Source organism: Miscanthus floridulus, chromosome 17 (assembly GCF_019320115.1).
Source record: "Miscanthus floridulus cultivar M001 chromosome 17, ASM1932011v1, whole genome shotgun sequence".
NCBI lineage: Eukaryota > Viridiplantae > Streptophyta > Magnoliopsida > Poales > Poaceae > Miscanthus > Miscanthus floridulus.
This window is the reverse complement of record NC_089596.1, coordinates 22,133,466-22,157,063: the sequence shown is the minus strand read 5'-3', so window position 1 is coordinate 22,157,063 and position 23,598 is coordinate 22,133,466. Positions and strand designations below refer to the sequence as shown.

The 23,598-nt window shown below is 45.0% G+C and overlaps 2 pseudogenes; one reads left to right on the top strand and one right to left on the bottom strand.

Moving 5' to 3' along the window:
- The first annotated feature begins 1,410 nt into the window (after positions 1–1,410).
- On the top strand, positions 1,411–12,456 carry LOC136514812 (putative disease resistance RPP13-like protein 3; annotated as a pseudogene).
- Positions 12,457–13,602: 1,146 nt separating this feature from the next.
- Positions 13,603–21,484, bottom strand: LOC136514811 (kinesin-like protein KIN-13A; annotated as a pseudogene).
- Between the last annotated feature and the right edge of the window lie 2,114 nt (positions 21,485–23,598).

Genomic DNA, 23,598 nt, shown 5'->3' with positions numbered 1-23,598 from the left:
TAGGGGGAATGAACCTTTTTGTCCTAATTAAACTCCACCACTGTATTTTAGATCACGAGAATCATATTCCTGTTAGGTCCAGTGAGCTTTGGGATGGGCCGACGATGCCGCTTGCGTGGTTCACGTGTTCCATCGCGTTCCGCTGGTAGTATGTTAGCAAGGGAGATAGGAGTGGAGAATTGGGGATCGGATGGGAAGAGTAGAATAGAGAGGATTCGAGCGAGGACAGGATTACGATAGTTGGAGGAGTTTGTTATGATATTCTTCTTACCCTCTTCTCTCCTCACACTTGGCTAATATATATCCCTCTTACACCGGCCTTGCCCGGATACGTGCACGCAGACACAGCTCACAGCCACTCCGCACCGCTCACACACGTGTTGGGCATCCCAACTCGACCCGACCTGCGTGGCCCGTTGGCTGGGTCCTCTTGTGGGCTTGGGCTTGTAAAATGGTAGTGGCATGGTTCCGAGTGGTGGTGCCCATGGTTGTTGCACCACTACCGTCCTGCTGGACCGTACTTTTTTCCGTTCTCGATGACACAGGAAATAAATTTTATGCATGTGTGATGTAGATGAGCTGCCATGTAGCACATCATCACTGCCGTTGATGCAACCTGATGGACGCTCGGCTGGGTCCTTCGCAGCGCAGCTGGTCAATGGTGGCGCCTAGTGTTTTCGGGCATCACAACTACATCCGGTTTGGACGGCGGTACTGATGAGCTGGTTTGTATATCTAAATTAAACCGGCGGGAAAAAAAATTGTGGTCACCTCCAGCCCGAGAAAAAATACGACATCTATCGAGAGCCGGGCCAGAGTAGTTTACTACCGACACATCAAACACGAAGCAGCAGAGCTGTTTTTTCTGCGCAACTTCCCGGCTCGGTGACTAAAATTTAGAAAATGTGTCGGAAGGATATTGTATAGAATGTTCGGATACTAATAAAAAAATAAATTACATAATCCGTCAGTACTCCACGAGACGAATTTTTTAAGTCTAATTAATCCATCATTAGCATATGTTTACGGTAGCACCACCTTGTCAAATCATGAACTAATTAGATTTAAAAGATTTGTCTCACAAATTAGTCGTAAACTATATAATTAGTTTCGTAATTAGTATATATTTAATACTCCATGCAAACATTCGATGACACACACCTTAATCAAACAATTGAAAAATGACAAGCTCATCTTTACGAAGCAGCAGAGCTGTTTTTCTGCGCAACTTCCTAGCTCTGCGTGACACACACGCACACGTTAATCAAACAATTGAAAAATGAAAAGTCACCTTTTCTCTTGTCAACTGGAAAAAGTTGCCTGCCTGCTCTCTCTCTCTGTCTCTGTCTCTGGTTACTATTTTTAATTATCTTGGCCCGCGGGCTTTTCAGCTTGCTCCAATCTCAAGAACACGGAACAGTAATTGTATACATTTCTCTTTTAATTAATTTGAAGCCACCGTTGCGAGGGGCGTGAACTGAAGATCCAGCTGCTGCGCGGCTCCAGCTACGGGGCTCAGACCAAGAACAGGCGGTGAATCTGGGTGAGCCCACCTTCACCTTGTTTTTCCTACACAAAAATCAGCCCCGCTTACTAGTTACTACTACCACTAATGCAAGCTGCTGTCCGCAGGCGGCACCCACACCGAGAGCTTGCAGTCCATGGAGCTGGTGGCGGGGGCGATGGGGAGCCTGCTCCCCAAGCTGGGTGAGCTGCTCAAGGAGGAGTACGGCCTCCAGAAAGGCGTGAAGAAGAAGATCGAGTCTCTCTCACGGGAGCTCACGGTGGTGCACGCCGTCCTCCGCAAGATCGGCGATGTTCCACCGGACCAGCTCGACGAGCTGGTCAGGCTCTGGGCGAGTGAAGTCAGGGAGGCATCCTACGATATGGAGGACATCGTCGACACATTCCTGGTGCGCGTTGAAGACCCTAATGAGGCTACTGAGCCACACATGCTCCTGCGCCTCTTGAAAAGGGTGGGCAGGCTGTTCAAGAAGAGCAAGGCTCGCCACAAAATCTCTAGCCTAATAGATGACATCAAAGAGAAGCTTGAGGAGGTGGCAACAAGGCGAGGCAGGTACACACTTGACAGCATTGTCGCCAGCCCTGTAGCTGCAAACACCATCGACCCTCGCATCCTGAATCTATACAAAAGGGCGACGGAGCTTGTTGGCATTGAGGGACCAAGGGACGAGCTCATAAATATGCTGTCCCTAGGGGATGGCGACGTGGATCTGTCTAGTACTACAAAGATGAAGATCCTCTCTATCGTTGGATTTGGAGGGCTAGGCAAGACCACTCTTGCCAAAGCTGTCTATGACCATCTCAAACCGCGCTTCGAGTGCCGGGCTTTTGTTCCAGTGGGTCAGAATCCTGACATCAAGAAAGTCTTTGGAGACATTCTCATAGCCCTTGATGAGCAAACTTACACTCGTCCCAAATTAATGGGTTTGGATGAAAATCAGCTCATGGGCAAACTCAACGAATTCGTCAAGAAAAAGAGGTACGAGCTAATATGATCACCGATTCATTAATCATTGCTACTCATCACTGGCTCACTGCTAACAATAATTATAGCCGCTTTTAGATTATGTAGCTGCACAATTATTGGTTCTTTATATCTTATTTATTTTAATAAAGGAAAATGATGAAAGGAACATAACCGAAATGGTGATATACGAATAAAAAAACTATAAATGATGTCTCGTATATTTATTTACCATTTCTTGTACTGTCTTGTGAATATGTAGGTGTTTGATTATTATTGATGATATATGGGACAAGAAGACCTGGAAATTAGTCAGATGTGCTCTGCAAGAAAGTAATTGTGGAAGTAGACTTGTGATCACTACACGCATTTCTGAAGTTGCCGCATATGCTGATGAAGCTTACAAAATACAGCCACTTTCTCATGATAACTCTGAAAAATTATTGTATGCAAGAATAGATGACGGTGAAGGGAAGTATTTCAATAGTCTTTCGGCTGAGACATGTGAAAGAATTTTGAAGAAATGTGGCGGCGTGCCACTTGCTATCATTACAATAGCCAGTTTGTTGGCCAGTAAACCAGGAGAGGACTGGTCTGAGGTCTACAACTCAATTGGTTTTGGGCATAAAGGCAATGATGACGTAGATAATACCAGAAGGATATTGTCTTTTAGCTACTATGATCTGCCTTCACATCTAAAGGCTTGCTTGTTGTATCTAAGCATATTTCCAGAAGATTATATGATAGAGAAAAATAAATTGATATGGATGTGGATCGCTGAAGGTTTCATCTCTGAGGAACAAGCAGCAGCAGCAGGGGTAGGATTATTTGAGCTTGGGGAGAGGTACTTTAATGAGTTGATAAATAGAAACATGATCCAGGCACAGGAGAGACGATATAAAGGGTACGTTGATGCGTGCTCAGTTCATGATATGGTTCTTGATTTGATACATCAACTATCGAGTGAAGAAAATTTTGTCACTGTATTGAATGGTGGTGAGCGACAGAAACTTCAGGGGGGCATTTCTCGCAGGTTAGCCCTACAGTGTGTTGAAGAGCACAACGTTGGCCAGCTGGCTAACATCGCTGTGGAGAAAGTGAGATCCATTTTTGCCAGTAAGTGTGATTTTTGTGCATTATGCCCACGCCTCCCATCTTTACGTGTAGTAGAAATGGTAGGATGTTCTGTTTTCAACAAAGACTGCATCAAAGATGTGTCGGAGAATCATCTTGGGAGTTTACTTCACTTGAGGTATCTCAGACTAGAGAGTACCAATATCGCTGAGCTGCCTAGGGAGGTAAAATATCTGAGGTTTCTGCAAACACTGGATTTACGGGACTCCCTGATAGAGGAGCTGCCGGAGGAGGTGGGACTTTTGACGCAACTTGTTAGCCTACAAGCTGATGATTGGCCAATAATAGTGCCGGCAGGTTTGATCGGTAAGCTCACGTCACTGCAAGAGCTACGTATATCGTGTGGAGGTGAAGATGCTATAATAATGCAGTTTGTGGAGGAGCTGGGCCTGCTGAAGGAACTGAGGGTGCTCGAGACTAGGATTTTTGTTAGGAGTGAGAGCATGGAGAGTGCTTTGCTGGAGTCCCTGGGCCATCTGCGCAATATCCAGGAACTTCAAATTGGAAACTATTCTCTAAGTAAGTACAGGGTGAGTGAGGCAGGATCGCTCTCCTACTGTCGGCATCTCCGTTTGCTGCGTTTGGACTGCTTCGTGTTCTCTGGACTGCCGGCGTGGATTAACTCGTCGCTTGCTCCAAACCTCTCCTATCTGGATGTGCAAGTGGTAGTTGTGAAAGACCAGGACATGGAGACCCTTGCCAAGTTGCCAGAGCTCAGTTGCCTCGAACTGCATTCCGGTGACACCAAGTCAGTAGTTAGCATAAAGATTCGTACAGATAAAGGTGTTGTGTACTTTCGCAAGTTGAGATTCTTAAAGATACTCGGTCCATCTATCTGGTTTGATCTGCGCGGCAGCGAGTGCAACAGGAGCAGGGTACCATCTAATAATACTATCATGCCAAGTCTTGAATCCCTTCAGTTTGTTGTCCATGTGCGGTCCCTAAAAGACGAGAACCTGCATCTTGGTTTTGACAAGCTGTTTGGCTTCCAGAACCTCGGAAGAAGTTCGCTCCAGAGAGTCAAAGCCGAAGTGAACTGTGGAGGTGCCAGTCTTTGGGATGTGAAGGAAGCGGAGGCTGCGTTGGAGCACGCGGCCGCAGTCCATCCAAAACATCCCACCCTTCTAACCAACAGGGTAGGGGAAGAACATATGATCTCACGATACCAAGAGGTATGATGAACTGATCATGCATGCACATTTGAATTTGCTTTCAAATGCTACTGGCTCTGATTAACTATTACTTCCTATCTATCCTGTCTTTCTATCTTTATAATGGTCACAATAAAATGTTTATATCATACATACAGTACCTACGGGGTTCAAGTGGTACAGGACTAAATCTAGCTAGCTCCTCTCCTTTGAATTATTATTAGTCCTAGCTCAATCGGGTTCTCCTACACAGTATTCCGGGCAACATAGATTATCTAAATAAATAGTTACTCCGTATTAAGTAAGGGTGGGTGGGCCGTGATAGTTAACGTAAAAATATCCCGATTGCCTTGTTCTCGCTTGCATGTATGTAGGCAGCGGCGGAACCAGGAAATATTTCAGGGGAGGCTGAACAACACTGCTGTTCGATTTTAAGTCTCAGCCCCCTCTACACTATAGAACTTTGCCTAAAAATTCATTGGGGGCTCCACAGGGGTTCCACTGCTTCGAGATGGGTAGGGGGGCTGTGTCCGCCCCTGCATGTAGGGCCTGTTTGCTTTTGGCTCAGATTCTGAACACCAGCTGCTGGATCTGCTGCCTAGCTCAGATTCCGATCCAAACACGCAGGATTGCAGTGGCCATGCATGCATGTCACAAAGTTGGCCGTGTTGTCTCACAAATGCCATAGTCTACAAATCGGTTGGCCGTGTTTGCGCGGCTCAAGGCAGATTCATTCATAACATTATGAATTGTGGTGTCTAACTACTGAAGGAACGTAATTAGAAATGCAAGGAAAAGCATTCAGTTTTTTTTCGAATACGCAAAAGATTTGCGTATCATTGTAATTAATAAGAAGAGTTTAACCATACAAACGACACGCTTCTGATGAGCGCGCTAGGTGGTCTTACAGCTATGACCGGACCTTCCTAGCCAACTGTTACAAACCTCGATATTACATAAATGGTAAACAACATAACTAAGAGCACCGCAGCGACCTACGGAGCTGGTCATCTCCACTGCTGGTTGTGCGACCCAACTCCGCCATCCGAGAAGAACGTTCTTCTATCAGCCCTGTTGTTGGTCGTTGGGAACAGCTCGTCCAGAGCCTCCACTTGGCTCGACGTCAAGTTCCATGCGAATATGCCATCGTATGTTCCCTTGGACACAGATGAACTATAGCTGCCGACGGCATGATGCCCATCCTCTTGGCGTTGGAGTACCTCATCCCACTTGGAGGTCGGTATGTGTGCCAGCGGCTGAGCGGCAATCCGTCTGCTCCTGATTGACAGGGGCCTTTTGGTTGCCGCCTTATGCCTTCGTGGAGTGGCAATTAAGGGCGACCTTCGCTTGAGCTGCACCTCCTCAATAAACCGTGCGAGATGCAGAGCGGCCTCGCGTGGCGTGGGCGTCGCATCGTTGGGGTCGGGCGTGGCTTGGCTATCCAGCTGGACGTCCTTCGTCGGCGTAGAAGGGTCGGGTGTGGCTTGGCCGTATGAATGGCTGTCCAACGTCGACGTAGAAGTACCCGCCATGTGCTTGGCCGGCTCGAACCCAGGTGTGCAGACCTCACTGTCGTCCCTTGGTGCCACAGCACCCACGACAATGGGCTGCTCCATCTGTGGAGGCATGCCCTGCACAGGCGACAATGGAGGCAGGTCCGTCATGCACCGGGGACCCATTGTCGGAGAACTGGTGTCCACCACCGAAGCTTGAACCTCCTGAGAGACGGTTGCCGCAGCATGCAGGCACCCAGGCATTGGTGTGATCGCTGGTCGGCTCGCGACGAGCGAGGCGGCAAGCTCGTCCAGCATCGGGTCGACCGAGACGAGCCAAACGGGAGGCCCTGCGCCCTCGGACATCGCCTCCGCCAGCGGATCTGGCTCGAGGAAGCTGCGTGCGACAGTCGAAGCAGTGGCGTAGTCGGTAGGCGCGCCCATGCTGATGTCCGTCGCTGGGACACCCCTGCGCCGCCAGCATCTTTTCCAGCATCGACGGTTGCCATCGGCACACCCCATGACTCCCTGCGCGGTCTCATCCAAGGTCGGTGGACTGCCGATAGGTGCGTGCTGGGAGGCCGGTATGTTATCGACATGAGTTGAGCGGCGAGGTAGGCCACCATCCTTCGGCGCCAACTTGGATCGCTTGCAGTCCCTCGCGAGGTGGCGGAATCCTTGGCAGCGCAGGCAACGACGTGACAATCGGCAGGTCGCTACTCGATGCGAGTCGAAGAGGTAGTTGAAACATCTGTCGTGGAGCTATGCTAGGGTCTTCCGAGCCGATCCGCGCAGACCTGGGCAGTGGCGAGGCTCAGCTAAGGCAGCCGCAGGTCCCGCTTCCTGTCGGGGTAGGATCTCCCGCCACCCGTCGGCGTTGGGGGCAAAGACCCATCTGCGGGCGCCGAGGCATTGGCGGGCAGGGACCCGACCATCCACTGGCTAAGCAGACAAGTCGTGCACTAGTTGGGGGCATGGCCAGCTACGCTTCCTCCGCCATCGTACTGGTCCCTGTCTAGCGTCCGCTCCGCCGTGCCCTAGAACCACGACTGAACGAGTCTGGATGCGCGCGAGGGACGCTGCGGCTGGCTTCGCAGGGCGACGAGCGGCCTCTAGGTAGGTTGTGGGGCGGTCGTCGTCGGACTCGTCGCCATGGTCGTCAGCCCATCGATGGCGCTTCGTACGCCCTCCCGAAGATGGGTAGAACGGAGCCACGGCCGGTGAGAGCGTGGAGCCCAGCATCGGCGGCGGCGGGGACGCAGAGGGAATCTATGGAGGTGCTCCAGAGACAGATCCCATGGGCCGGGCTCAATGGAGCTGCAGTTGGAGGTGGTGGCCGTGGCGTAGAGGCCCGGCGCCGTTAGCGGTGTGGACGGGGAGGGAGTCCACAGAGGTGCTCCAGCGCCGAAGGTGGCTGTGGTGGGAGGGTGCGGCGTCGTTGGCGTTGGAGGCGGCATCCCAGCACCGGCCACGGTGGCCACGGTGGTGGGGCCCGGCGTCGGTGGCAGCTGGGGCGGACAGGGCACTCCAGCACCGGCTCCCGCGTTGGTGGGGTCCACCGGTCCAAGGAGGCTCCCATCGGAGGCGCCCGCCATCACCAGGGAGGCGGCCCGCGGTGGCGATGACGGGGCGCAGGCGCGGTGAGGTTGGGGTTGGCCGTGCAGTGGGACACCAACGAAGGGGCCCGACGCGGGTGGCGTCGGCGGCTGTGCCACGTGCTCACGCGCGCCCACACACAGGAGAGGAGAGGAGGGGTGCGCGGATGCAGGGTGGTGGGGGAAGCCGTCCCCTGCGGTGGCGGCGCAACCCCGCGGGCAGAGGCGGCGGCCGTGCAGCCTCGACGTCCGCGCCCGCGACTTGCATCAAATCCGGCTGGTGGGACCGGGTTCGCCGGAAGGGGAGGGGACCACTGCCGGCGGCGGTGGTGGGTTGGGGGCGACGCGGGCCTGCGTCGCTGGCTGGACTTGTGGAGCTCGAGGATGGAGTAGGGGAGGGGGGACAGGCGGGGGAGGGGACCGCTGGCGCCGAGATGGCGGTCGGCGGCAGCGGCGGGGGGGGGGGGGGGGGGGGGGCGGCCGCCAGGGTTCGCCAACCCTAGGGGAGCCGACTCATCCTCAAAAAGGGAATACTGTCTTTGTTTTTTTAAAAGAAAGCTTGTATCTTTGTTTTGGTTGGAATGTGTATGTTGTGTTTCTATGATGATGACAGGGAATTCATGAGTGGCCAGTCGAGTGTGCACGTGCTTTTTTTTTCTTTTTCCTCGTAGTTCAATATATTTGTATTTATTTGCTAACCGTGTCGAACAAATGTTAGGCATGTATGGAAATGAGCAAAGCCCCTGAGTTAGTAACCAAGGCCTGGAAGTTGGCGGACGACATCGTTGGCTCAGTAAATATTCAAATACTGCGTATGCCAGATTCGACCGCATCTTCAAGCAAAGTATGTTCAGCAACGTTTGCATGTACATCTTCCATTTAAATTAATGAAAGGAATATCACACATCAGTATCTGTTCGTGTGCTTATGATTTTCATGACATAGCACACACCGAACAATTCGGTAGAATTTAAGACTGTTATGTTCATATTCAGAACAATATATAATTCTGATAAGCATTGTGTTTTATTTGTTTTCTTCTTAGGTTATGCGCTTGTTGTACACAGATAATGGGGTGGCACTTTTGGCTCTCAGCTCCAATGCTGTTCATAAGCTGTGGAAATGGGAGCACAGGGACAAGAATCCACGTGGCAAGGTTAGATAGGACCACTAGCTTAAGATTTCAACACTGTAGTTCTGTTTGGTTGTTTTCTAAAAACCATCCATCATTACTTTTCGTTAGTCGTCCAAATCTGTTCCACCTGTACTATGGCAACCGGAAAATGGCATTCCAATGACAAACGACACCATTGATGGCAATGACCCTAAAGAAGCAACAGCCTGCACTGCACTATCCAAAAATGGCAGGTATCTAATTTCTGCTTCTGGTGGCAAAGTCTCATTGTTCAAAATGATGACATTCGAGGTATGTCTTCTTTAGTTGTCTATAACAATAAGTAGTTAATTCCATGATTGATCTCTTACAAATCATGCATGACAACTTCCGTAAAATAATTTTTATTTCGTAGTTGCACCATGGCCTTTCTTTGGCTTCACTGATCTTGTGCAATCTCTCATATATAGGTCATGACTACTTTCATGGCACCTCCACCTGCTGCAACTTTCCTTGCATTCTACCCGCCAGACAATAACATCATAGCTATTGGAAGGGAGGACTCTTCCGTTCAAATCTACAATGTCCGTACAGACGAAGTGAGTATTGAACATGAATATGTCATCCCCTGTTTGCATGAATCTCATAGGATTGGCAAAACTTATTATATATAGTTCTCACTGGAAATGCATTAGTGTACCCATTGTAAAATAATATGCTCTCGTTTTATATATCCCCTTATATTTTACTTATGTATTAGGATATCATAAGATTGTAGATGTTGTTTTGTATATGTTCTTTTTGACATAACAAATTATGTACTTTTTGCGCACTTTGAGCAGATACTACCACAAGGTACACATATTACATAGAGTAGTAAGTACCTCGTGATATATGACCCAAAAAACCTTCATAAACCATACATATGTTGTTAGCTCGACATTTAAAAATTTGAGAATTTTTAATGATACTGGATTCTTCCTATGTGAAATATTATGCTTAGTGTACTAATTACCATTTAGTTTATATTTAACATCAACGTGCCAAAATATCAACTTATCTTAATCGAATTGCACAGGTTACAACTGTGCTCACGGGTCATCACAAAAAGATAACTGGACTAGCATTTTCGCAATCAATGGAGGTGCTTGTATCTTCAGGTGCTGATGCTCAGGTGTGAATTCTAATATATATCAAAATTAGGACTAGCGATTTTGTTTTTGCTTATAAATTTAAGGGATGCTGAATTAAATACAGTCAAATGTTATGTGGGCCCTCTGTGTCTTGTCCCAGCTTATGTTGCATGCTCGGATGTCATCACGGGTTCCTGTTCTCCACATCGAGGTATGGTGCGCCATAGCGGCACAGTGCAGGTCATGGCTGTCCTCTTGTAGTCCTGTGGGATGTGGGCGCATAGTGCGAGTCGTGGCCTTTGTCCTTGCGCCTACTTCCCCTGGGGGGCGTCGTGCGCTAGTTTGAGTCTATGGCTGCCATCCTTTATTGACCGGCCGCCCTCTTGATCATGAAGGGGGCAGCGAGGCATCGTCCCCGACCACACGTAGGTGGTCGGGGGTCAACTTGTTTGGCCAGTTCCGAGGAGTCAAGTCCCTGGATGTGAGAACCGTGCTCTATGGCAAGCGTGGCCGTACACCTACCCATCGAGTCGTGTTTGAGCGGTCCCGTGCCATATCCTGACATCGCCTGGCCATGGAGTGGCCTTTTGAATTGGTGGGGGGAGCGGTCCGAGGGGTGATGCCTCACTCCAAGACCCTATGGTCCGAAGGGTGGTCGATGCATCCTAAGGCCCCGCGGTCCGTTGGGTGGTCGTCGTCCTTTTGGTCTGAGTGGATGTGCGGTGCGTGCACGTCTCGTTGCGACAGGCGCATTGAATGTGCCAACCTCCCCCGGTCTTATCCATTGCCGGTCAGCCGAGGCCCGGGGTGGTCGAGGTCATGCCTCGTATCCCGACATGATTGCGTGGTCGGGGGGAGCGAGTGGTCGAGGCGCTACACGGATGATGGGTCGTGGCCTACTGGGCCACCCGAAGTGCGCTTTCCTCCGGCGTAAGCTGCGTTGTGGGGTAACCGGGGTATGCTCCCCCGACATTATGTTAGTCGCATTTCATACCATCCATTAGTCCATTTTCTAAAATATATAAAGATCTATAAATACACTCCACTTTCTAAAGGTATAATATCTAAAAATACAGTATTGTTTCTTTCTGAATCATTCTTTTCTTGTTTTTTGCAATGAAATGAAATTTGCAGCTATGTGTTTGGAGCATTGATGGTTGGGAGAAGAAGAAATCAAGATACATCAAACATCCATCTAATGGTTCCGGTGCTTTAGTTGGTGATACAATGGTGCAGTTTTGCTATGGTGAAATGCATCTTTTAGTAGTTCATGAGAGTCAGTTGGCGATCTATCATTGGCAATTGGAATGCTTCTGCTTGGTAAGTCATTCACAACATTTTCATAACAATATATTTGCATCTCTTAGTAATCATATGTTGTCTTGTCTATTGAGTTAGAGTACTAACATATTACATGATTTACATCATGCTTGTCGAATGCTCCTAATCGTATCGACGCATTGTAATAAGCACATTACACATTGATATTTGACCTTCCATAACTTGATAATGCAGTGGTACCCAAGAGATGCACTCCCTGCTCCAATTTCAAGTGCGGTATACTCACTTGATTGTTTGTTGGTCTATGCTGGATTTCGTGATGGTGCAATTGGAATATTCGAGGCAGAATCTCTTACGCTACAGTGCTGGATAGCACCCTCTGCCTATGTACCATCTTCAATATCCAGGTATGTGGAGTTTCAAGCAGTTTCTGTTTTTTTGTTTGAGTGGTACTTTCAATTCTGGTAACAAACATCTTGTTTTCGTTGCCTCTCTGGTTTCCAGCGTTGGTGAAACTGTCTATCCCACGGTCATCGCAACACATCCTTGGAAGCCTAACCAGATTGCAGTGGGCATGAGCGATGGTGCAGTTTATGTGCTGGAGCCGTTGGATACAGACGACGGACAAGTGGGGAGCGACACCTCCTCAGAACAACGTCCACCTAGTAATGTTAGCAGCAGCGGTGGTGATAGCCAACCGAGTGTCTGATCAGCCGATGAGTTGACATGGCAATGCTTGCTTGGCCTACGATGATAGATTGAGTTAAATATTTTGCTTGGCCTCTAGACACATATTCAGTCAAATGGAACTGTTTTTTTATGCACTCATCCAGTTATGTGTGCACCATCCATCGTCAGATCTCCCTGAGATCTATATATCTGAGACTAGTGTTTTCAAGTCATTGAGGACTTCCTTATTTGTAATAAATATGCACGTTGCTAGTGGGTGAGACATTTCCCTCCCCATCTCTCTTCTTGTTTATTCAAAAAACATAATTGGATAGTGATCAATGTATTTTCTTATCTTATTGTATTATATACAAAGACCTTGGGTACAATGCTGAGTATCTGCCTACCCAATTCTCCAGTCAAGTTGGCTTAGGTTGAATTGCAATTGCAATACTCTCGTTTGGTGAATCATGTGAGATTTCGACATGCATTGTAAAAACTCGTTTCAAGTGGAGAAAATTGTCCTTGGATAATATAGTATATAGAACATATATATGTGAGTTAGTTTGCATATCATGACTTACTAAAATAATTATGATAAAAGCATTCAGCTAAAGAAAAAATACAGAGGGAAATGAGAATTTCAAAATATTTTTTGTTATTTAGTCCTCTAAACGCACTATCATCATTCCTGAGTAATTATCAATTTTCATAATTTGTAACGATGATCTTGTTTATCTTTAAATAAGTAGATGGTATATCTTCAAGCTAACATCAAATTCATTAGATTCAACCTAAACCTATTGATGCTTAGGACCTCCATGACCACTGCTAACCAAAAGACCCTAAACCTATTGAAGCTTAGGACCACGAAAAAACCCATGAGTTTCGACCTGATTTATACCTCATGTTGGAGACAAATGAGTGCCCTTCTAAACATTTGGAGTTTGTCCATAAAAAAAATCATAAGAAAAGGTCAGTCTCAGAGAATGCTGACTGTTACAAATGGGGAAGTTACTTATATACGACAGTTGGTGTTCCTTGTTTTCGCTCAAAAGAAATGGGGAAAAGGCCATTTCAAGGGCTTCACCATTCACACATCCTTTCCTTCCTCAGTGCAAATAATATCAGTAATGAATATACAACAATGTATCAGTTTCCACAAAGACCCCACGGCGAAAATCAGACCCACTGATATATGCAAACAACAGTTCCAATTCCTCGTACAAAATGGGGAAAAGAAAGAGGCAAAGTGGGCAAGCCATACATCCGCCAAAAAAAGCACACCCAAGCAGCCCCACTGCAAAAAGGACTATTACCAAACTGGTTATCAACCCTGACAAACCCAAAGTGTGCAGGTGATATCAACCAGGACCACGGCCTCAACATCAAGACCGCCCTAAGCCACTCCCATGTGTCTTCTATCACTACCTTGCTTGGGACTAGCATTTACTGGAGCGCACAGGTAAAAAACAACTGAGACCACAACTGAGCTCCAAGCAATCAGATTACCAGGCAAAAGGCCAGAGCCATTGCTAATCATACTATCTGGAAGGTTTCTTGCGGCTAAGGATCTCTTGCTCTTTGAGGCGGTGCTGGAACCGTGCCAAGCGTGCTTGGAGGCTGACCAAACCTGCACCCTTGCGTGACAGCAAGAAGCTCAGTTGGGTCACATAGTTGTCAATCAGGCTACCTGGTTGATCAACTTCTGCCAAAAGGTTCATCTCCTGAGAAAAATAAAGCATGTGTTTAAGCAGCAGGGCAAAATGAACAGTGCTGTGAAATAGAGGTATTATCAACCAGTGACCTTAAAACAAAAGTACAAACAAGGAAGTCAAAAGCAAATAGACAGCTTAACATTAATTCACAAAATATATGGTCCCCTCTTTATGATAACTGGACATGTATGTGCATATATGTGTACTACCTAATCACATTTCTTCCTGTGAACACACAAATATCATTATAATAAGGCGTATTATATAATTAAAAGAATATATCAAGGTACGATTTGTCCATTGATTCTCTTACAATATAATATCAATTACTACAAAACTATGTTACTAAAAGGCATGTGAAATACTACCTCCATCCCAAAAAGGATACAATTCTAGGTCTGGTCAAAGTCAAACTATCTTAAGTTTGACGGAGTTCATAGAAAATATTAAAAATATTATTTTTATGACGCTTCTAATGATACTTAATTAGTATGATAATATTAGCATCTTTTTATATAAATTTGGTCAAACTTCAAATCATTTGACTAAGCACTATTCGCATCGGTTTTGGCATGGAGTACAAATCTATTGATATATCTTTTTGTCCACTAAACAAGTAAACATAGATAGATTTTAACTAATTGATGATCAAAGCTTACAGTCTGGCTTTTTCAAATTCTAATTCGCCATACATTCTGAAATCAAGGTGGTAGTATACAGTAAGATGACTTATTGTATGTATACAGCTGTCAATCTAAGAACATTATCATGGACATTATTCAGTAGATTAAAACTTACTTCCCGCACGATCTCCATAGTATTCTCGATTTCCTTCCTGTGAGCTGCGATGAGGGCCTCCTCTTCCTAACATACAAAAGAAAGCTTAGCAACACATCTCGATGCAGGATAAAATCACACAGCATTTTCATGAATTGTCTTTACCTCAAGAATTGCATCAATTTCTACATCATCACAAGAACTTTCCTTTTCAGATTGCCTTGATGCATCTGAAGCAGATGCTGGCCTTTGCTGCTGTTGCAGCTGCTTTGCCTGCTGCATCTTATACCCAGCCCGACCTGTCTCAGGACCATTATCCTTTTTCATGTAATTGCTCTGCCTATCAGATTTGTCTTCTCTATAAGCCTTTCTCCGAGGAGGTGAGACTTTTGTGACTTTCTCCTCCTCCTGTGTGTTTGCTGAATTCTGAACGAACTGTGCCTTACTAGTGTAAGCAGTTTGGCTGGACTTCAAATCATACCTCTCCCTGTCATTACCAGATGCTGCGCCGTTTTCTTCTCTCCCTCTATAAGAATAACTTGGAATCATACTAAAGGAATTTCTGTCAGGCTCCACAGAAGCGTTGGAGATCAAATTTTCAGTGCCCTTCCGGTAAGTATCAACTGGTCTCTTCTCTTGAATCTGATTAGGAATTTCTTCAGCTTCAGCAGGCAATGGATATGATGGAGCTGACGAAGACTCCTGGCTAGAAGTGGTAGTTGGTCCTGTGGACTGCTCTTTTCTTGTGTTTCCCCCCTTTGAGAGACTTTTGACCGTGTTATTATTTAATTCAAGTTAATGACAGGAAGCATTTTTGAAACAAACAAATCATGTATATCACGTGGATATAGCATTGTTACCTATCAGCGTATCTCAAGGTATTTAGTGTGTGTTCACATGAACCTGCGTTTGGAGAAATGCAAGAAATCATCACTGTCCTAGAGTTACCAACAAATGAGTCACGAAGAACCTCTGTAAGCTTGCTTCCTCTGAAAGGAATGTGTATCTGATCATTATCAAGAGCTCGAATCCATTCCTTGAGAGCTAACAGACTTTTATTTATCTCTGCTCCCTCAATCCTGATATATGATAACAAGTTGATGGTTAAAATAAGTGAGATGGCAAAGGAGCTTGACAAATCAATAAAGGAGTGCAATTCTATAGAGAAATAACCAACACCTTGTCTGTCTATCATTGTCGGTAGTATCAGCACCACGCTCACTTCCAGCAAGATCAATAAATGATATTTTCCCCACAGCCTTTGTATTTTTAGCTTCATTAGCATCACGATCTCTCTGTCTCCTGGTATCTTTTACAATGATGTGCTTCTTCACAGCAAGTTGCAGAATAGCATGTGACCTTGATGACTCCTCATTGGCCCCTGTTGACCCTGTGCTCCTGGCTGCATTTCCTCTTTCAATATATTCCTTGACGATCTGAACGTCAGAAACCTCAAATTCCTGTAGACCAACAATGCAAACTTGTTTCTTGCCATCTTCCCTCATCAGTAGTTGCCTATAAAACAAAGGATAGAACATTTCAGTTCAGGTAAAATAAGCTGGACAGAACATCCCAAAAACAATTTCTAGGCCCATATTTCAAACAATAAGTTAAATCTTCAAAATCCAAAAGGAAGTGCCATTGTTTCAGACATAAATATTTCCTTTCAGTAAATGATGAAAAATGTAGGTTACGTCAAAGGGAACTTTAACAGCGTTTCAAAAATCTACAATGATGTTGTTTTACAAAGCATCAAGCGGCATTTCGGCCTAATATCCGAAAACATGGATTTCTCATCCAAACAAATAATGGTTCAAGGCTAACAATAGACTACGTATAGATGAAGAATAGATACTTTGAAGTAGAGCATGCTTCAACACTCGCACGGTCGCACCAGAGATCATGAATACGAGCAACAAGCACACACATGCACAAGTTCACCCACACACAACCAGGAAGAAGGAAAAAAGACAATGTGATAGTGTGGTATTCAATACATCAGAATCATGAAGGTAAAAACGTATGCCATTTTTAAATATTTAAGCAGGTCACGTAACCAAAAAAAAGAAAATCCAAAAACTAACCTTCTGTCAGATAGAAGATCAAAGAGTTTCCCACCATATATTTCAAAATAGCTAAGCCACAACTAAAAATTCTGATTCCGATAGACAGGTTGGTGCAATAGACGAACCATATCTTGTGCAGCTCTCAGAGGCAGAGGCTGCATTGTGTATGTCTTGCCACTGCCTGTTCATGAATTCGACAGATGGTAGGTCAACAGAAACTATAAGAAACCACAATGCAATTATGCATAAAAATATACTCCCTCCGTTCCAAATTATAAGACGCTTTGACTTTTTTGGTACATCCATTTTGCTGCAAAATGGATGTACCAAAAAAGTCAAAGCGTCTTATAATTTGGAACGGATGGAGTATATTGATAACCCTGTAATAACAGAATGTATTATCTAACCTGTTTGGCCATAAGCAAAGCATGTTGCTTTTGTTTTCTGAAATATAATTCAAATTATGGGCTCAACTGTTTTACAGTAAACCTGTCCAGAAAATTCCATAAGGTTAACTGTAAATTAAATGATAATTATTTTGATCTTACACTCTCCTCCTTGTGCGAGAGAAAAAACAGATAAGAAAGAGCAACACCTCATCATTGGAAACATGTTCGTCGAGGACAGCATCGAAACAAAATTCATGCTTCTCCACATAGGCTGTCAGATCCACCTTTCAGTGGAAAGAATATGTTAGCAGACATCATAAAAGTAGGAAAAACAGGTCCAAAGAAGTACTCGTGAAATCTTAAGATTATGAATTCAAGTTTATCCTACAACATTTCAGAATTATTTTAGAGCTGTTTTGGAAAACATATATATATATAGCTGTGAAGGAAAACAAGCAGAATTTCAGTTAGTTTTGATGCTTTTTTTCTCGATAAACATTCTAAAGGATTCTTTTAAGCACCACAGGTTCACTGCATAGGTTCATTAATAAGCTCAGGAATGTATAGCAGCAATGTTAAACCCAACATGATAGTCAACAGGAGACATTAAGTTACCACCAAATTAGAACATATTAAACCAAAATGGTCGCAAACTCTTCCTGCCCATTCCAAGGAACAGGCACGCCCCAACACAAATATATACACACAACACTGGAAAGCTTCATATCTACAGTACCCATATGGTAGCTATCTAGCATGGTAAGCATGGAATAGTATCAGTATTCCAGGTTTTGATACATAGTTATATGACTAGCAGCAAGAAAGTAACACGGTAAGCACACGAGTACATTGTTCATGGCCATGAAGTACCACCATAAAAGAGTTAAAGGAGTATCTCTACCTACGTTGACCATCTAATGCATCAAATAGACATTTAAGTGTAAAATGATTGATTTCCAGAACCATGAAAAGAATCTAAAGAAATGGTTGTAGCTTTATATAATTACAACAAAACTTCCTGAAGATGAGTCATAGATACCTTCAGCTTAGGCTCGTAGACTGTCAAACATGATGAATCCTGCACAGCTATGATGTCTTCTTCCTTACGAGATAGCTCCTTTCTGTTCAAAGGTCTTTTCCTTACCTGAAAATGTGAAGAACTAAGTCAGGTATGTCAAGTATTAACCAGATTCAAGCATATCACTGACTTGAACAAGATTAACATACCACTACTTTAATCTTTGATACATTATTTTCTCTAGCAGTGCTCTCTTTTTCACTGGTCACCACACCATAATTATCTACTGGGGCTTGTTGACTCCCTGATATCACATCCTCATCATCATCATCGATATCCTTTGGCATAAAAGGTGATGGCCCAAATGGTTCCGATGCTACATCCTGCCAACAGAAAAATAATAAGCTTAAAGTAGACTGAATGAAGCCACTTCAGGAATCAATATGAAATATTGTTTTCGCGCATAGATCAATCGCGAATGTTTACAAGGCATACCTCTGACAGAAGCTCAGTATCATCCATAGCATGAAGGTCTAGAAGTCTAGCACCAAGTTCCCCTCTAAGTTTGGGTGAATAAAACCCCTCAACAGGGTTCGCACCACCAAAGCTCTGAGCCGTTGGCGTGTAAGGCTCAGACATTGATGTGGGTGCAGACTCTCCGTTAAAATTTAGACCTCTTAGAAGCGTATAAAGCCTCTGCTTTTCCTCAGTCGACTCTGGCCCATAGCCCTATGAAACAATAATAGTAATGATGATCATCATTTATGCAATTGCACATGGTATGAGAGTATATTCATATGTAAACATCCTATCACTAGGAAAACCATAATACTTTTATGTAGTGGTAAGCAATACTTGAAGGAAACAGTGTTAGAAGAAAACAGAAGAATTTATTTAGTTACATCACACAAACAAACAAGGGTCTAAATAAGGCACCTCAGATATATGCATATGTGTTGAAAGTTAGTTTCTAGTTTTAACTTGGTGCTCCCAGTCAACACAACTACACAAGAATCATACTAGATTCAAGTTAAGTAGGGTTTCCTGGATGCCTCAACTTCCAAGAAAACCAAAATGATATTCGATGTGACCATGCATGGTTGGTGGTCACAATATGTCCATGATCATTTCTTGCTGCAGTCGGTACAAGTTGCCTTTTATCTGAACTATGCTATTTCTAATATAACAAACAATAAACACATGAATTAAATCGTCTGTTATTGATTTTGTCAGACTATTTTCCCCATAGGAGTATGGTATTCAAAGGTGTTGGAGTTGTTCCAAATTCACTCCAGGATATAGGCCGGGCTTCTGACGGAGCGTTGAGTAGTGGTTTTGATATGAAAGATCTTGGTAGTGCTAAGAAAATTCTTGGTATGGAAATTAGTAGAGACAGAAAATCTGGTTTGCTATTTCTTAGTCAACAAAATTATATCAAGAAAGTTCTTCAGCGTTTCAACATGCAAAATGCTAAGGCTGTTAGTACCCCTATTGCATCTCACTTTAAGTTGTCAACTGCTCAGTGTCCTAGTACAGATGCAGAGATTGAATACATGTCAAGGGTTCCTTATTATAGTGCTGTTGGGTCTTTGATGTATGCCATGGTTTGCTCTCGTCCAGATTTGTCATATGCTATGAGTCTTGTTAGTAGATATATGTCTAATCCTGGCAAAGAACATTAGAGGGCAGTTCAGTGGATTTTCAGGTACCTCAGAGGCACAGCAGATTCCTGTTTAAAGTTTGGAAGAACTGATAAGGGTGTTATTGGCTATGTGGATTCTGATTATGCTGCTGATCTGGACAGGCGAAGATCACTTACAGGTTATGTGTTTACTGTTGGCAGTTGTGCTGTGAGTTGGAGGGCTACTTTACAGTCAGTTGTTGCTTTGTCTACTACTGAAGCAGAATATATGGCTATTTGTGAAGCGTGCAAAGAATTAATTTGGCTGAAAGGTTTGTACGCTGAGCTTTGTGGAGTTGAATCTTGCATAAGTTTGCACTGTGACAGTCAAAGTGCAATTTACCTCACTAAAGATCAGATGTTCCATGAGAGAACTAAGCACATAGATATCAAGTATTATTTTGTGCGTGATGTGATTGAAGAAGGTATGCAAGATTAGTACTCATGATAATCCTGCTGATATGATGACAAAGCCTGTTCCTGTTGCTAAGTTTGAGCTGTGCTCAAGCTTAGTTGGTTTAATTGGATAGTCCAAGAGACTATTGTTGGCACCAGTGGTTTTCTATCTTTGTTATGTTCAGGATGAAGGGTTGATTTATAATACAAGATGAATTTGTCTCAAGGTGGAGTTTGTTGGAGTTGTTCCAAATTCACTCCAGGATATAGGCCGGGCTTCTGACGGAGCGAAGCGGAGGCCCGTCGCCGGAGGCTTGGGCCTGAGCGTATATATACCCTTGCTAGGGTTTCATGGAGACTTGATTCTCTTGTAAGCCGCCATAGGCGTGTAACCCAAAACTCTTGAGATAGTGAGATTGTTGCTGGCTGGTGCCCGTGGTTTTTCCCCTTCACATCGGAGGGGTTTTCCACGTTAAATCGTGTGTCTCCTCTGTGGCTTAATTCTTTACTTCATATTCCTATACGTCGTTCTTAACAAAAGGCATTCCAAAAAAAATGGTAATCAACAATCAAAATACCACCCAAAGGAAAGCATAAAGAACAAAAATTAAGTCCTCGATTCCATTCTAACGATTCTCTTTCCAAACTCCATATAAAAATACAGAAAAGTTTACACAATGGATAAAGATGTTTATATTTACAGATGGCTATCAGTTAGACAATGTGGGTTTGCCCGTGAATTAATGGGCAGGGCATTTCATACAGCTCATCACAATCCTAGCTAGATTAATAAGGCGTGAAAAAGCCTAGAAAAAGATTGTAGATTCTAATCATGCTGACGTAGCCCGAACAGCCTGACGACAAACCAGTTATTCATGAAGCCAGGCTGAACCCGATCGATTCCGTGCAAAGCAACAACCCCTAAGGCCCCGTTCACTTCCTGGGGAATGGCCTCCAGGAATAGTTCCGGCTGGATCTTTAGTTTATAATTGTATAAGATTCCATCAGCCGGAATGAATCCTGGCGTCATACTGTCCCAAACGAACGAGCCCTAAAGCGAGTCGCGGGATTCCAACGCCTCATATCAACAGCAACCCGATCCGGAACACGCGGCACCGGAACGCGCCGAAGACGGCCACCATCACGATCCGCATTCCAACATATAGAGCACGCATTCATCTCCCGGGAGAAGCGAGAGGAACCTCACCTGCATCAGCAGGCTCGACGGCATGCTCCCCGCGCCAGCGCCGCCAAGCCCAGGCATCCCACCGCGGTAGTCGGTGCCGCCAGCGCCGGCGGCGGCGGAGGCCGCGGCGAGGTGCTGCAGCCCCGCGGACTGCAGCCAGCGCGCCATGACGGCGTCGCCAGAGTCGCCGCCCATCACGGCCTGCCAAATCAGCAAATAGATAGATGCTTTTCTTGAACATTGCCTTTTCTTCTTCTTTCGGTAAATTCCCAACGAGAATACCGAATTGCAGGGACTGCATCAATAATCAATTACCAATCAATCAATCAATTATATTATTACTATTGATAAAAAATGTGCCAGAGTGCAGGTGTAGGGATGAAAATGGTACGGATATTTATCCCACCGAATAAATGTGAACACTTAATTGGATAGTTATTCAGATATCCGGAGCATTTATCCGACCAAATAAATGTGAACACTTAATTGGATAGTTATTTGGATATCTAGATATTTTTCCGAATACTGATATTAAAACGTATACTTTATACAGATATCGAATACAAATATAATATCGTCGGTATTCGCCGGAAATCGGATAATCAAGGTTAAAATCGGATATAACGAACTGAGCCAGCAGTCCAGCCACCTTCCAGTAGTATATAGTAGATGTACACTTTTCATCCTCAAACCACACGTCACGTGAACAAGGCCATGTGCCTTTGTGCGCTCCCCCACCCCTCCTATTTTTCATCCTAGTTTTTTTTTTTCATGCGGTCCAATAACGTTTAGCTCGGCCCAAGTCCGTTGACGAGCGCGAGTCTGGCACTGGAAGTCGACGTTGATTAGAGAACACATGTGCCTAGATGGTTCACTCAAAAAAAAAAACTTACGCCTAGATGGTTCGCATTTCTTTCCTCTTCCGTGTTTTAAAAAATTTGTATTCCAAGATAAATAATGAAAATTAATATAAAAATATTTTATAACCCTTAATCTTATCTCTTATTTGTTGCTTTACTCGTTAGGCTTAATCTAGATGGATTATGGACTCAGAGTGGTGTAATGGTTTGCGCACCTATGATATATATATTGCTTTTACTCATCCGAATAGATATTTGTATCCGATATTCTCCGAATTCAATTCATACCGTATTCGATACTCATTATTCATATCCATAACCTACTCATTATTCGTATCCGTAACTGAGACAATCCGTATTCGTATATGTATCTGGTAGCTATCCATGTCCGAATCCGAATTCAAACATATATAAATATGAAATATGAAAACAAATATGATATATCCGATCTGTTTTCATCCCTATGCAGGTGGATGGGCAAGCGTACGTAGGTTATATAACATCTGTTTTTATAGACCTTATTATAAGCACTACATCTCGCATTTAACTATAATATAGACTCTTTTATAAGCACTATATCTCACAGTTAACTAGATCACTCTTACATCTTACTGATAGGCGTAGAGGCCCAGCCACGTCCCACTCTACAAGCTGCAAGCCAACTCCCACGCTGCAAGCCAGCGTCCTTCTCAATTTTATTAGTCCCACCTCTTAGACATATGCAAGCGAGGGAGCCAATGGTCTATATAAAAAGATCTTTTACAATGGTTGGGAAAGTACATTTTTTTATTTTTTTAGCTAATAACTAATTGAGAAACATTATTTATTATATAATAATTTATCTTATTGAGGGTATTGAGGGTATTTACGTAACAGAGGTTATGCCCTTCACGTAACCCTCTCCCCTGGCCCCTCTGCGACATCGTTAAGCCCCGAAGCTCGCCCAATGGTTGTGAAAGACCAGTCTTCATCATCTTTGATTTGATCCCTTGAGACGGCTGCTGTAACCAGGAAAGCTGCCAACGTGCTCGTCTCCGTGGGCGCCAAGGCCACCGTCCTCGCGCTGGCCGTTGCGTGGCGGCCCGTGCTATGGGCGGCCGCGCTGGCCGACGTCGGCACGTGCCTCCTCGCCGTGCTGCACAGCATGCTGCTGCTGCGGGAGCCGGACACGGGCAGACGGAGGGGTGGGGCGCCTGAGGCGTGCCGCGCGACGGCGAGGTCGCTGGCGATGAGGTCCCAGCTCGTCGGAGCATCGGACAGCACCACGGCCGAGAGCGCTCAGCAGGGACCAGGGGGTGGGACTAAAGTAGGCTGCCATAGTGCCATTACTGTTAGAAGCCAAGCGAGCCATTTGAGTAGGAGCACGCAACAGTGGTGATCAACATACCGGCACCGTCCGCTGACACTGAGCATCTTCGGGCGACGGTGAAAGGCGATGCAACCAGATGT